Source organism: Lissotriton vulgaris, chromosome 8 (genome assembly GCF_964263255.1).
Source record: "Lissotriton vulgaris chromosome 8, aLisVul1.2, whole genome shotgun sequence".
In the NCBI taxonomy this organism is placed as follows: Eukaryota; Metazoa; Chordata; class Amphibia; order Caudata; family Salamandridae; genus Lissotriton; species Lissotriton vulgaris.
In genome coordinates, this window is record NC_141696.1 from 56,295,724 (window position 1) to 56,311,187 (window position 15,464).

Genomic DNA, 15,464 nt, shown 5'->3' on the forward strand with positions numbered 1-15,464 from the left:
ACCGGTTTCTGGCATTTCAGCCTCTTCGGCCCGGCTTGCTTGAATCCTGATGGAGCAGTGAGAAAGGGACTCATGTCTGAGTATACCCTGCCACACCTATAGTGGCCAAAATCGATTTACAAAAGGGGGTGGTGATGAACAGAGTGTCTGAATTGAGCAGACCACTCTTACCCAGTCCAAAGATCAGGGCTTGATCCATCACCGTTATTTATCTCACTGCCCCATCCCAGCTCAGAACCTGGCCATATGCAAATCAGTCTGTCCCTGGCCCAGTGCATCATGGGAACAGGGCAGACTAAACTACCAAGCCAATTCTTTACCAGAAAGGAGACAAGCTACCGGGGACCGGTTTCTGGCATTTCAGCCTCTTCGGCCCGGCTTGCTTGAATCCTGATGGAGCAGTGAGAAAGGGACTCATGTCTGAGTATACCCTGCCACACCTATAGTGGCCAAAATCGATTTACAAAAGGGGGTGGTGATGAACAGAGTGTCTGAATTGAGCAGACCACTCTTACCCAGTCCAAAGATCAGGGCTTGATCCATCACCGTTATTTATCTCACTGCCCCATCCCAGCTCAGAACCTGGCCATATGCAAATCAGTCTGTCCCTGGCCCAGTGCATCATGGGAACAGGGCAGACTAAACTACCAAGCCAATTCTTTACCAGAAAGGAGACAAGCTACCGGGGACCGGTTTCTGGCATTTCAGCCTCTTCGGCCCGGCTTGCTTGAATCCTGATGGAGCAGTGAGAAAGGGACTCATGTCTGAGTATACCCTGCCACACCTATAGTGGCCAAAATCGATTTACAAAAGGGGGTGGTGATGAACAGAGTGTCTGAATTGAGCAGACCACTCTTACCCAGTCCAAAGATCAGGGCTTGATCCATCACCGTTATTTATCTCACTGCCCCATCCCAGCTCAGAACCTGGCCATATGCAAATCAGTCTGTCCCTGGCCCAGTGCATCATGGGAACAGGGCAGACTAAACTACCAAGCCAATTCTTTACCAGAAAGGAGACAAGCTACCGGGGACCGGTTTCTGGCATTTCAGCCTCTTCGGCCCGGCTTGCTTGAATCCTGATGGAGCAGTGAGAAAGGGACTCATGTCTGAGTATACCCTGCCACACCTATAGTGGCCAAAATCGATTTACAAAAGGGGGTGGTGATGAACAGAGTGTCTGAATTGAGCAGACCACTCTTACCCAGTCCAAAGATCAGGGCTTGATCCATCACCGTTATTTATCTCACTGCCCCATCCCAGCTCAGAACCTGGCCATATGCAAATCAGTCTGTCCCTGGCCCAGTGCATCATGGGAACAGGGCAGACTAAACTACCAAGCCAATTCTTTACCAGAAAGGAGACAAGCTACCGGGGACCGGTTTCTGGCATTTCAGCCTCTTCGGCCCGGCTTGCTTGAATCCTGATGGAGCAGTGAGAAAGGGACTCATGTCTGAGTATACCCTGCCACACCTATAGTGGCCAAAATCGATTTACAAAAGGGGGTGGTGATGAACAGAGTGTCTGAATTGAGCAGACCACTCTTACCCAGTCCAAAGATCAGGGCTTGATCCATCACCGTTATTTATCTCACTGCCCCATCCCAGCTCAGAACCTGGCCATATGCAAATCAGTCTGTCCCTGGCCCAGTGCATCATGGGAACAGGGCAGACTAAACTACCAAGCCAATTCTTTACCAGAAAGGAGACAAGCTACCGGGGACCGGTTTCTGGCATTTCAGCCTCTTCGGCCCGGCTTGCTTGAATCCTGATGGAGCAGTGAGAAAGGGACTCATGTCTGAGTATACCCTGCCACACCTATAGTGGCCAAAATCGATTTACAAAAGGGGGTGGTGATGAACAGAGTGTCTGAATTGAGCAGACCACTCTTACCCAGTCCAAAGATCAGGGCTTGATCCATCACCGTTATTTATCTCACTGCCCCATCCCAGCTCAGAACCTGGCCATATGCAAATCAGTCTGTCCCTGGCCCAGTGCATCATGGGAACAGGGCAGACTAAACTACCAAGCCAATTCTTTACCAGAAAGGAGACAAGCTACCGGGGACCGGTTTCTGGCATTTCAGCCTCTTCGGCCCGGCTTGCTTGAATCCTGATGGAGCAGTGAGAAAGGGACTCATGTCTGAGTATACCCTGCCACACCTATAGTGGCCAAAATCGATTTACAAAAGGGGGTGGTGATGAACAGAGTGTCTGAATTGAGCAGACCACTCTTACCCAGTCCAAAGATCAGGGCTTGATCCATCACCGTTATTTATCTCACTGCCCCATCCCAGCTCAGAACCTGGCCATATGCAAATCAGTCTGTCCCTGGCCCAGTGCATCATGGGAACAGGGCAGACTAAACTACCAAGCCAATTCTTTACCAGAAAGGAGACATCTATCTGCAGCGCGCAGGAGCGTGATTGGTCGCGCGAGGTGTGTCCGGCGCTCCGGCTGCCGCTGGACTATATCCAGGCTGCCCACGGACATTCTCCCGGGCGTCCAAAGCGATGGCTAATATTCCGCCCATTGAGCCGTTTGTGGTGGAAGGTGCGCCGTCCACTCTCGCACCGAAGTGGAAAGAATGGGTGGACAGGCTATTCATATTCTTTGAGGCCACCAAGGTCCATAAGGAACAGAAGCGTGCCATGATCCTCCATCTTGGTGGCAAGGACATTCATTCCATCGCCCGCACCCTTACGGAAGCAACTCCTAAAACCCACCACACGCTCATAAACGCACTCAATGCGCACTTTGAACCCATGGCCAACCAAGACTACGAACGGTTCATCTTCAGACAAGCGCGGCAACTACCAGAGGAATCGCTGGACGCCTATCACTCTCGGTTGAAGAAACTGGCACTAACGTGTGGATTTCAGGATGTCACGGAGGAAATCAGAGGCCAGATCATTCAGGGTTGCGCTTCTGCTAAACTGCGTGAGAGAATTCTAGAGGAGTCGGGGAAACCCCTCCCAGACATTCTCACGCTGGGCCGCACGAAGGAGCTGTCCAAGGCCAGGGCAGCCCACATGGAAGCAGCTCTGCAGGCCAATATGAAAGTGGAACCGGTGAACAAACTGCAGGTCCGCCCACAGCCCAAATGGGTGAAGAGAACAACAACTCCGCAGGGCGGAGCCTCGGCGCAGTCATGTGGTTACTGTGGAGGCCCGAGACACCCGGCGCCAGAATGCCCAGCACGGGGTAAGATATGCTCCGGGTGCGGAAAAAAGAACCATTTTGAAAAGGTGTGTCGGTCCAAAAAGTTCAGCAAGCCCCGCCAGACAGTACACGCGGTGGCGGAGCCTGAAGGCGCGGAAGGAGGACCCAGCAACAGTGATATGGACGACGACGAGGAAGAACGGTCCACACACAAGGTGCACATGATCGGCACAGCTACCCGACGCACAACGACACTACCACAGTGCGCAATACAAGTAGCTGATCAGGACGTCATGGCAACGGTGGACACGGGCGCCTCAATAAATCTGATGAGTGCGTCCCTCTATGGAGACCTGGCCACTCCACCCAGCCTCCGCTCCACTCCGATCACCGTTTTTGCCTATGGCCAGGACGTGCCCCTCCGCATTCGAGGAAAGTTTAAAGCAGCAGTCCGGCACGGAGACAAGATCACGCGTGCCAACATCTTCGTGTCGGAGGAAGGCCAAGGTATGCTCCTGAGTTGCCGGACGGCAGAAGACCTGGGAGTGGTCTCTTTTGCGTTTGGGGTGCACGAGGAATCAGTGCAGCAACTGATCACAGACTTCTCGGACCTGTTCGAAGGGATTGGCCGATTCAAGGGTCGGGAAATACACCTGCATGTGGACCCCACTGTCCAACCGGTGGCCCTGCGACACCGGCGGGTCGCGTTTCATTTGAGGCCGCTGGTTGAAGAAGAGCTACAGAAGCTGGAAGCAGCGGGCATCATTGAAAAGGTGTCCGGACCCACCCCCTGGGTATCGCCCATCGTGGTCACTCGGAAACCCAAGCAGCCGGGAGCGGTCCGGATATGCGTGGACATGCGCCTCCCCAATGCGGCCATCAAAAGGGAAAGACACATCACCCCCACGATCGATGACCTGATCGGAGAGATGGCTGGGGCCCGGTGGTTCTCCAAGTTGGATCTCAGGGCGGGGTACCATCAGCTTGTGCTGGATAAAGAGTCCCGGAACATCACGACGTTCTCCACTCACATCGGACTGCGCAGGTACACCAGACTGAGTTTCGGGATATCCAGTGCTGCCGAGGTATTCCAGAACGTCATCCAAGAGCTCATTGCTGGCATACCGGGGGTGATCAATGTCAGTGACGATATCATGGTGCATGCAAGGACAATTCCCGAGCACAACCAACGCTTGGCACAGGTGTTCCGCAGGCTCCGCAGCGCTGGACTCACTTTGCACCGAGACAAATGCGAGTTCCTTCAGACCAAGCTGGGGTTCTTCGGCTACGTATTCTCGGCCGATGGCGTTAATCCTGATCCGGACAAGGTCAAAGACATCAAAGATGCACCTCCGCCCACGACGGTCACGGAAGTCCGAAGCTTCCTCGGGATGGTGAACTACTGTGGTCGCTTCATAAGAGACTTAGCTAACCTGACCCTCCCTCTACGTGAGCTAACAAAAGACTCCACGCCATGGAACTGGGGACCGGAGCAGGAAAGAGCATTCCAAGCCATCAAGAGTGCGCTGTCCAGCAACACCACGCTGGCGTTTTTTGACCCCAGACATTTCACTCTTATTGCAGTAGATGCTGGACCGGCGGGATTGGGGGCTGTCCTGATGCAGAGAGCCCGAGATGAGATAGACTGGGCCCCCGTCGCCTTTGCCAGCCGGTCCCTCATGGACACCGAACAAAGGTATTCCCAAATTGAAAAAGAAGCCATCGCGATTCATTGGGGATGCCGGCACTTCCACCTGTATGTATATGGCAAACCCTTCACAGTAGTAACGGACCACAAACCACTGCTGTCGCTGTTCTCAGGTACCTCATCCAAACCCCCCCCCAGAATTGAAAAGTGGATTTTGCAATTACAAGAGTACAACTGTGCCATTGAGTACCAGCCAGGGGCAAAGAATCCGGCGGATTATCTGTCACGACACCCCCGGGCGGCCACCCCAGAGGAGATGGAGGAAGCTGAAGAGACGGAGGCCTATGTGCGATGGGTCGTGGCCAGATCATGTCCGCGCCCCATATCCCTGGAAGAGGTGGTGAGCGCCACGGCTCAGGACGCCTGCATACAGCGGGCCAAAGACCTGCTCCGGACGGCCAACTGGCAGAAAGCTAGGGAGAGCTGGAAGGTACTCACACCCGAGGCCCAGAAAATCATGGACGGTTTGTACCACGTGAGGGCTGAACTGAACGAAGACGAGGCGGGGTGCCTCCTGCGAGGGCATCGTCTGGTGATCCCGACGGCTTTGACGAGCCGAGTAGTTCAGCTGGCGCACGTAGGGCACCAGGGAATGGTTAAAACAAAGGCCCGGCTGCGGACCAAGGTGTGGTTCCCGCTAATGGACGACATGGTGGAAACTGCTGTGCGCACATGCACGGCCTGCCAAACCACAGGTGACAGCCCCCGCGAAGCACCCATCATCGTGGAACCCAGGCCCCGAGGCCCGTGGGAAAGGGTCAGCATGGACTTTGGCAGTCTTCCGGATGGACGGCACACGCTAGTGATGATCGATGATCACTCCAAGTACCCGGAAGTCGAAATTATCACCGGCACCAGTGCCGACTGTGTGATTCCCAAGATAGAGAAAATCATTGCCACGCATGGAGCCATGAAAGAACTCAGAACGGACAATGGACCGCCCTTTCAGGGCCAAGACTTCGCAGACTATCTCTCATCCCTAGGAACCCGCCACAGGCGCATCACCCCAAGGTGGCCTCAGGCCAATGGGGAGGCCGAGCGGTTCATGAGAACCTTAAACAAGGTAATCCGCATTGCACATGATAAAGGACAGTCCGTGGAGATGGCCATTTTCACGTTTCTTCGTAGCTACCGTCAGACCCCTCACTCTACAACGGGGGTAGCTCCTGCACACCTTCTCCTAGGGCGAGTAATAACGGACTCCATTCCCCATCACCCCCAGTGGGCACCTGAACTGATAAAGGAACAGACGGTAGAAATGAGGAGACGGGCCGCCTATGATCAGATCAGCAAGAAACGGAGGGCTGTGGCCCCCCACTTCAAAAGAGGTGACCTGGTGCTCATAAAAAATCGGGCCACTGGGGGAAAATTCAAACTCAGTTATGAAAGACGACCATGGCGAGTCAGTGGTGTGAAGGGCACCCGCATCACAGCTACTCGAGGACGAGATAAGGTGACTCGCAATGTGTCTCATTTCAAACTCTACCACCCGGCGAGCAGCGAGCCAAGGCGCCAGCAAGGCGACAGAGAAACCGAAACTGCAACTATGTTGCCGCCTGGTGAATCAACATCTCAGCCCGAGGTCCGGCTACGTGCAGAGCAGCCGGTTTCTGGTGAGGATGTGGGCGGAGATCCGGAGGCCCTGGATGAGGCCCCAGATCCGGAGGGGGCCGACAACGAGGCGCCAAGCCAAGAGGTGGAGGCTGGAACAGAGCCGATGACTCAGCGAGGGTCCCAGCGCCAGCTACGTGCCAACCCCACCCCCTCCAGCTGGCTGAGGGACTACTTCACGTAAGACTGTTCTCATTTATATGTGGGCCCGCAATATGTGAACTGAATGCGCTAGCATTTGTAACAGACGCTGAAGGTATCAGTCCCGATGCTAGTGAGACTGTAGGCTCGATCAGACCATGTTTTGCGATGTTGCAGTATGTTTTTGGTTTTGTTGTTTTTCTTGTTTTAGGAGGAATGTTGTGTCCCCGAGGATCCGCCCCCGAGGTCCGGAGGGACGGACGAGTTGGTCATGTGACCGCCCTATAATAAAAAGAGGTCGAGCACGTGAGAGGGCGTTCAGAGACACGCGCCGACCGACCAAGCAACCTTATTTCCCAGTGTCCGGCTGAGTTTATTCTAGGGCCACGTGTTAGGCCTAGTCAGGGTTAGATGCCCCTTGAGCGTAGATCACCCGACACAACAGTCTGGAGGTGGACCCCTTTAGAGCATCTCTCCGATCCCGAGGAGCTACAACCGTGACACAGACTGCTTTTAATTCCCTGACCTGGCTAACCTGCCTAGGTGCCACTGGGGTCAGGGGCCCAGCAGCATCATTTTTCACGGATACCGAGGTATAAAGCCATATGCTCTCCCACTCTAATAGTTGCCATACTAGCTCGCAAGTTTCGGGTGCCACCAAGGATAATGCCATGTGGTTTGCTGCCCTGCTAGAGGGCATAGGGCAACCCCTCCTTCAACACTTTGGTGGTGGGTGGCATGATGCACTACATGCCCACACCTCCATCGGGGGTCATACAGCCTGCCGGCATTGAGATGGCAGGAAGCTGCAGTTGTTTTGGGCGGAGACAGTGCTGAAACCACCTTGTCCATGTGTGAATTATACAGCCTGCTAGTCCCACTAATGTACCGTTTCTCTGCATTCAGACAACCTGCCTTGATGATGAGGTTAATCTCTGGATTTAGCAGGCTGCTGCACGTACAAGCTCTTGGGGTGTCTGTACAAAAACAGCAGGTTTAGAACAGACCCTGTGGAAAATCGAAAAAGGATTTGAGAACCCCTTAAATAGCCTTCATGCTTCCTTTTTTTCCTTATTTATTTCTCGCAAGAGGCATCCCATCTGCTAAGTGCATTTCATTCCCACCACCTGTGCTCTCTTGAACTCCTGGCGTCAGACAATAAAGTCCACTCTATGCATTTATTTTCAGCTGTTTTGGTCCAGCCCCAACGCTCCCGAGAGTGCCAGAGTGTGTTACTCTCATTCTGAGGCCAAGAGAATGCACACTGCAACTTCTCCTTCTCGATCATCGCGATGCGCCTCCTTCCAGACACAAGTTACTCCTGCCTCTTTCATAGTGCCTTTGATGTACTCCGATTATGCCCACTCTGCCACGTACATCTTAGCTAGCTGAAGTGTGCACCCATTGCCTGGATTGGAGCTACTCTGAATTATGTTGTTAGGATAGGTACCTCGTGTTCCAAGTGGATCTGTTTCTCTTTGACTAATGCTGAGTCCCTCATTAGTTTGGAGATCCAGGTCACCTTTCTGGCTGCCCACAACATGTGAGCGGATGCGACAGAGTCAGTGTTATCATCCACATATTCTTTGACGTGGTTTCTAAGTGCTTTGTTTCTCATCAGGGTCCTTTAATGAGTGGTCCTCAAAGACCACAGGGCTGGGGCAGTTTTATCAGCTTGATACCTAGCACAAATTAGACTGGGGCATGATCTGTGATCCCACCCTCCTGTATGCTGCAGCTTTGTATGTCCCTAACACTGAATCCTGTAGTAATAATAAGTCCGTTCTGGATGATGTGTTAGGATTCTTTGATAAACAGGTGCATCCCTTATCACTTGGGAGTGTCTAATGCCATACATCCAACAGATTGTAATATGACATAATGTCAAGGACCACTGCTCTATCATCTCCATCTGTCCTATCCAGTGGGCCTGTCTTATAAAGTAGGGGGTCTTGCATCAGATTCCAGTGTCAACCCCATGTCAATCGAGAGCCGTCAAAATAATGCATGAGCTTGGATATATGCACTAAAAATGATTTCCTGTGAGATACATACATGTCCCCATCATTGACCAAGGATTTCAACATCTCGTGAGGTAGCGTGTTTGATGAGGGCTGCTCCACCAAATTTCTTAGAGCATGCAGATCAGATCTGCTCACATGCGCCCTGGGCTGTACGGTTTTTCACTAGTACTAATTATCAATCTCACCCAATTACGCTTCAGCTTAGAGGTGTGTTTTCTGGATCAATGCGATATCAGCCTCTTTAGAGAGCATGTATTGCAGTATTTGTTCATTTTAATAAATTGAGAGAGCTCCTTTAAATTCAAAGATACAAGCTGAAGTGGAACAGTTAGGTGGCCATGCTTATTTACAAACTGAAGTCCAGCTAATCCCAGGTTTCCTGTCTTAGTGGACGTAGAAAGATGAGTTTGGAGGTGTATATACTACCATGATACAGAACAAACATGTAAAGTTATGGTAGGTTTATCTATGTGGTACAAGGGTCTAAGCAAGAGAGTGTACACAGACTAAAAACAGATATATGTTCCTTGTTAACAGGGTGAACTTTCCCCTAAAGCTAAAACTGTAGTCCAGGAGCTGTTGTTGGATTATCCGGGTCTTGACCCATGCAGTATGTGACAGAAATAACTAAATTGTCCATGGCTGCATATCTAATTTGAAACTGGTGTGGGAGGTGTGCTTAATGATTTCTGTCTCTCTGGTAATATGGACGGCAGTAGAGGGGCAGTCTCTCATACCTATGGCAGGGGAGGAGTGATGTATGGGATCACACAACATAATATACAATCTGATAGGTGTCAACAACTAGTATGTAGAAGCAAGTATGACAGTGTCAAGTAATGTTGGTTATGTCCATTAGGTACAAATTTAGATACATAAGTGTTCCAGAAACACTAGGTGTTGTCTTCTAGCAAAATTAACGTATTGTGCCCCCCTCGATCCCCCCCCAAAAAATGTAGGGCGTAAAGTATTTGACCTACGAGTGGGCAAATAAAGACAGAAAATTTTAACATTACATAGAATATTATCATAAATCAAATCAATACATGAATGTGACTCCCTAATAGTGTGATATCAAGCAATATTTGTGTGGTTTCCTGGCTCAGCATGCATCACGAACAGTTTGTGATTCGACCACTGTTCTCAGTCTACTTCTCCCCGTTGTTGTCTTTTAGTGGGAATCTCCACTTGCAATTCTACATGATTTTATTCGAACTTTCCCAGTCTGATTGGAAGTTCATATGTTCCTGTACTATTTGCCAATGCAATTTATCTGCCTTATGATGGCCTTGTGGCATGTTTTGCTTATCGTCGTCCACAACTGCAGAAGGTGTTGTGATTGTCTCCATGTCTTCTGATTTTCAATCTATCAAACAGCATTCGAAAAGCGCAACCCTGTCACGCCTAGGGGTATCTAGGTGCTGTGTCTCAGTCGAAAAGCCAGATCTTGAGTCTCTTTCTGAAGTCTGGCAGTGAGGAGGCTGTACGGAGCTGGAGGGGGAGGTCGTTCCAGAAGTCTAAGAAGGATTCCAAGCCTGCTGGTTCCTTGTACTCCAATGTTTTGCCCTCACCGTTATCAACATTGTCAAAGGTTCTAATAAGTCAAATTTTCAATCCTTTTTTTGAGGCGGGGGATACGCAGAAGGAAACTTCATATTTTCATGTTGATCTCCGCTGAATTATCCACTGACATATGTATCGTATGACCATCTATGTTGAAGTGCCACTATTTCTGTTTAGCAGCAGCGAAAATGTTCTTGTTGATGACGAAGGAAACAGACAATAATTGGACATGGCTTGTCATTTTCTCTCCATTGCCGGGTCCGGATTCTTTGTGCCCTCTGAATTTCCAATGGTTCTAGAAAGGTCAGATGAGGAATGAGTGAACATCAATTCTACAACATCATCTTTCTCAATTTATTCTGGAATTCCATGGATTCTGACATTGTCCCTTCTTTTTAAGGTCTGTAACTTTCGTCGTCAGAAACCAGACATCAGGGACTCAGTCTGTTGTAGTGTCTAAACACTTTTCCACATTAGATATTCTTTTTACACTCTATCCTTCATGGCCCTGAATGAGAACACGTCCGACTGGATCGATGTTAGGTCAGTGAAAAGTTCTAAAACAACGGTGTTTAGTTTTACTTTGGACTGGCTGATGTTTGCCATTTGTTTCAAGTTCACATCTAAATTATTTTCTGCCATTGCTGTGGCTTCCAGTCGATGTGTGCTCTTTACTCCTATCAGTGTCTGTAAAAACCCATTGTGGGGCAGGCTGTGCGGTCGACATACCCTCAACAGCAGCGGTGGGAAGGTCAAAGTGAGTCTTTTCGGAGATGCCTTGGCATTCCCCAGCACGTCAACAACAAATGCAAAACTATTTGGTTCTGGGTGAATATGAATAGTAAAGTTTGAAAGACAGTAATAATGTTGGAACACAGTTGTGTGGTATGTGCTGATCAGCACCACTGCAATATTAAAGGGGTACTGTGGGATGCTGGTCATAGCGTACAACAACAACAATTGCAGAACAGCCATCAGTTATCAGTGCCACTACAGATGATATATCCTAGAGATCAGGCTATACAGACTCTTATGCAGCGCCACGGGATATTTAACCCAATAAGGCAGTGCTTGCATGGCAAGGTACGGATTAGCGAGGTTGCTGCTGTGGCAATAATTCTGAGGTCAATCTAGAATCGATAATCTCATCAGCATGGTTTAGAGTACTCTGTGGGTTCTACACCAGCCTCCTAGTGTCCTTCCCTTGCTGGCTCTCACTTCTTTAGTTGTTGCTCCACTCACCATGAGTCTGCTTTTAACCTCAGGGTACATTTTGCACAGCAATGGCGTTTTTGGATTCACGCCTCACCACTCATCTAACTGTTTCTCTTCCTCCATCGCCACATAGTCATGGAGCAATGCACGGAGGAGACCGTCATTGATGGGTGCTCTCACTAGCAATGTCATTCCATCTCGTCAGGTGCCATCTGATATCGGTTCATTATATTGGAAGCTCTTCCAAATCCGTCTCTCTTCCCTTGCATGGAGTACAGGCATCTAGGCCTGTGTCCTGCCTACTCTGAATGCTAGATTTTGGTGGTGGTCCCGTCTGAATCATCTACAGCACAGGTATACCTTCATGTGACTGCACTATTTCAATGGTAGTGTGGTTCAGTTCCAGACCTCGACAGATGCACCAGATTTCTCAGTAACAGGTTAAAATTGTTGAAGCTTGTGAAGAATTGCTGGCACAAAGTTTTGGAAAAGCCTGCATGTATGTTCCTGAACGTTTATGGTGTCCTTGCTTCTGGCTGCTACAAAAATGTTCTCTTTACTTTTCAAACTATGAAGCTTGACGACAATATTTCTGTGTCTCGTAATCTCACCACCATGCCTGGTGTCAACTCTATGAGCTGTTTCAATACACGTGGCAGGTTGTTCCTCCCTTAGGAGCGATGCAAATAAAATAAAGGTTTCAGAAAGTCATCTAAGTCAAGTCCTTCTGCCCCCCAGGCGAGATCTTGGTTGCATATATTATTGTGCACTGCAGTTTTTTCCAAATCATCACTTTTGAGGATTATATCTTTCACTTGAGCTTTTAGGCAGTTCATTCCTAGTTTCAAATCACAGTTGGCACTTTCTAACTTTTTGATTTTTGCTTCAGTTTCCAAAAGTCTGGACTCACTTCTGCCTTAAGGTCTGCAAGGCTCCTCAGCATATTTGCATTGATTTCTCAGTTCAGTTTGAATGTTTGCAGACTGCCAAGTAAAACATTTTTGGTTAATGACATTTCATCCGGCTGAGTGGGTTGCATCAAGGACTCCGAGGAGGGGTCTGCACTAGGTATTCTACTGTTCAGACAGCCACAGAGGAAACACTTATGACTTTTTTTGTTTATTTGATTTATTAGGTGGCATGTGAAGAGAGGGCCTGTTGTTTGAGGATTCTAAATGGAGAAGCAATGTTAGTTCTCCCTAATAAATCAAATAAACAAAAGAAAGTCATAAGTGTTTCCTCTGTGGCTGTCAGGAGATCACAATGCAGCCTCTCATACAATTCATATAGAGGTTATTGTCTTTACCTATTCTTGTCCACTAAAGTCTTGATTTTCTGTGAGTGGTTCAAGTAAACAGTTCCCATGTTAAGATTAAGTGCCCTGAGAAGAGCCAATGGATGTGATATTTAGCATCTAAGCACTCAATGCTCTCACTATGTGGAGGGTCAATCCAGAAGCGCCTAGTAGTCCTATCTCTCCATCACATTCTGAGGGCCAAGGCCACCTCCAGTTCTCATCCTCTCATAGTACTGTTCCTCAGAAGGTAGGCCTAGATCTCGGTCCACAGCAAAGGAGAAACATTCCCTCCCTCACCAGCCTTCAGTTTGCTCCCACCTGGCGTTGGTTTAAGGGGCTCATGTTGACAGCGCCTTGCAGAAGCTTCCTCACCAAAGCCCACCAACAGCATTTTCTAAGGCACCTCTGGTGGTTCACGGCTCGAGTACCACGTCATTTGGAGAACGTCACCCTGGTTCACATTGGGGTTCCAAGCTGCAAATTCTCTTTTCTCTTAGCCAGTGCGGCCTGCATAGTAAGGATTTAGCACCTCCACTCCTCACAAGCTGGGCTGTGTGGTTTCCAATCAGGGCTCAGGTACCGCCCTTTTGTCAGTGCTCGCAGTAATCAGGCTGCAAACAAGCATGACACCCTTTCCGGTCCCATTTAGAGCTTGAGTTGGGTAGTTTGTGACTTCTTGCCAACAGGGCATTGTCCTTTTTAAATCAATGACTTGGATTTCTGTGTTCCTAGGGATTTCTATAGGCGCCGTCAGAGCAGACAGGCCATGTTCGGAAGCCCGCACCCCTGTTATTTTTTCTTCATTTTAAAAAAAGACCCACTTTGTCCTATGGGATGAAGATATAAAATGTGAAGAATACTCCAGAGAGGCAAAATATGTAGGGTCTGCCACAAATTGATGACAAGAGACAGTCCACATGTCCCTCTACACAGAGTTACATAAATGCTGACCAATAAAAAGATGAGCTGCTGTGAAGATTGTCTATAAAGGAGCAGAGTCAAAGTCCTTTCCTCTGCAGTGGTTTTCATAGCTTTTTTAGGTATTACATGAGCTCTGAAACAAAACAGTTACAGCTGTCTCTAGCCAGATCTAAAAAGGGCACATTTTCGTCCGAGAACCATTCCATTCTTCTCCATGAAGAGCCTTTAAATGTTCATTAACTTAGGGAAGATTCTCATGTTGAATAAATAAGCAAACTCACATTAGATTGCTTGAGTGCCTAATTTCAATAAAGAGTTTATAGCAAACACAACAAGATGATGGATGAAGTGCTAAAACATTTCAAACACTCACTTCCAGTCAAGAGATCTGGGTTGAATCCATTGTTATTTTGCTCACCATGCCACCACAATTTGGACCCAACCATATGCAAATAAGTCTTGACCCTGTGGCTCCTGGGAACAGTCCAGACCGAACTGCCAAGCCAGGTCCTCCCTGGACCGGGAACAAGTATCCTGTGACCAGTTTCTGGTTATTACCCTTTATCAGCCATGCTAGCTGGAATCCAGTGGCACAGTGAGCCTGAGCTTCTGCATAGTGACCAAAAACCTCTGCTGTGCTACACGGACTTACGCAAGCGGCGGAAGGCAGTAGGTCACGCAGTTAACTCTGATCTTTAGTGCCGGGTGTTTGTCCCATGCTGGAAAATCAGTGCGGACGGCACCATGCACAGCGCAAGAGGGTGCTGCTTCCTTCTGCCGCTTGAGTAAATGTTCTATTCGCGCGGCAGCTTCCTCAACGCGATCAGAAGGTTTCTCAAAGCTAGCGGTCGCAACCATCTGTGACTGCCCACGTTGAGAAATCTCACTGAGAGGTGGTCTAGCGTTGGATTTTCCTCACTCGTGCTTGCCAACTTAACGTTGGTGAGCGAGGAAAAAAGTCTTGGAACACCTTGCGCTCCGTGGAATGCGGAAAACTCTGCGAACTGAGCAGAGTTTACCACCCAGGCCTATTTACAGTTCAGCTTGAACTGCCAGGCCAAGTCTTTCCTGAAACCGGAAACAAGCGTCTTGGGACCGGTTTGGGGTATCATCCCTCATCATCCAGGCTAGCTTTTGAATCCAGTGGCACAGAGTGCAAGGAACACATGACTGGGCATACCCTTAGCCACTTAGGGCGAAAACAGCAAATACAACAAGATTATGGACGGAGTGCTGAAACCTCCCACTCACCCCATGCAAGAGATCTGGTTGAACTCGATGGAACCCAAGTCTGGGCATACACTTGTTCGCTGTGCCACTGTATTCAAGCTATTCTGGCCAATGATGGGTGATACCCAAAATCGTTCCCAGATACTTGTTTCCGGTCCAGGGAGGGCCTTGCCTGGGAGTTCTGCCTACACTGTTCCCAAGAGGAGCAAAGTCAAGACGGATTTGAATATGGCTGGGTCCAAACTGGGGTGGCATAGTCAACAAAGGAACAATGAATTCAACCCAGATCTCTTGACTTGGGGTGAATAGTTGAAAAGTTTCAGCACTTCGTCCATCATCTTGTTGTGTTAGCTATGTTCATCCTGAGTGGCCAAGACGTCAACCCATTGTTGGCTGTGCCACTGGATTCAAGCTAGCTTTGATGATGAGGGGTGATACCCTGAATCCGGTCCCAGGAATTTTGTTTCTGTCCAGGAAGGACCTGGCCTGGTAGTTTGTGCTGGAAGGTTCCAATAAGGAGCAGTGTCAAGACTGATATGCATATGGCTGGGTTGGCATGTGAGCAAAAGAACTCTCGACTGGGGGTGAGAGGCTG

At 49.3% G+C, this 15,464-nt stretch overlaps 1 protein-coding gene across 1 annotated transcript in view; it reads right to left on the reverse strand.

The window, feature by feature from the left end:
• DNHD1 (dynein heavy chain domain 1) overlaps nucleotides 1-15,464 on the reverse strand; it is a 682,720-nt gene that overhangs the window by 436,762 nt on the left and 230,494 nt on the right. The gene's annotated exons all lie outside the window — the stretch shown is intronic.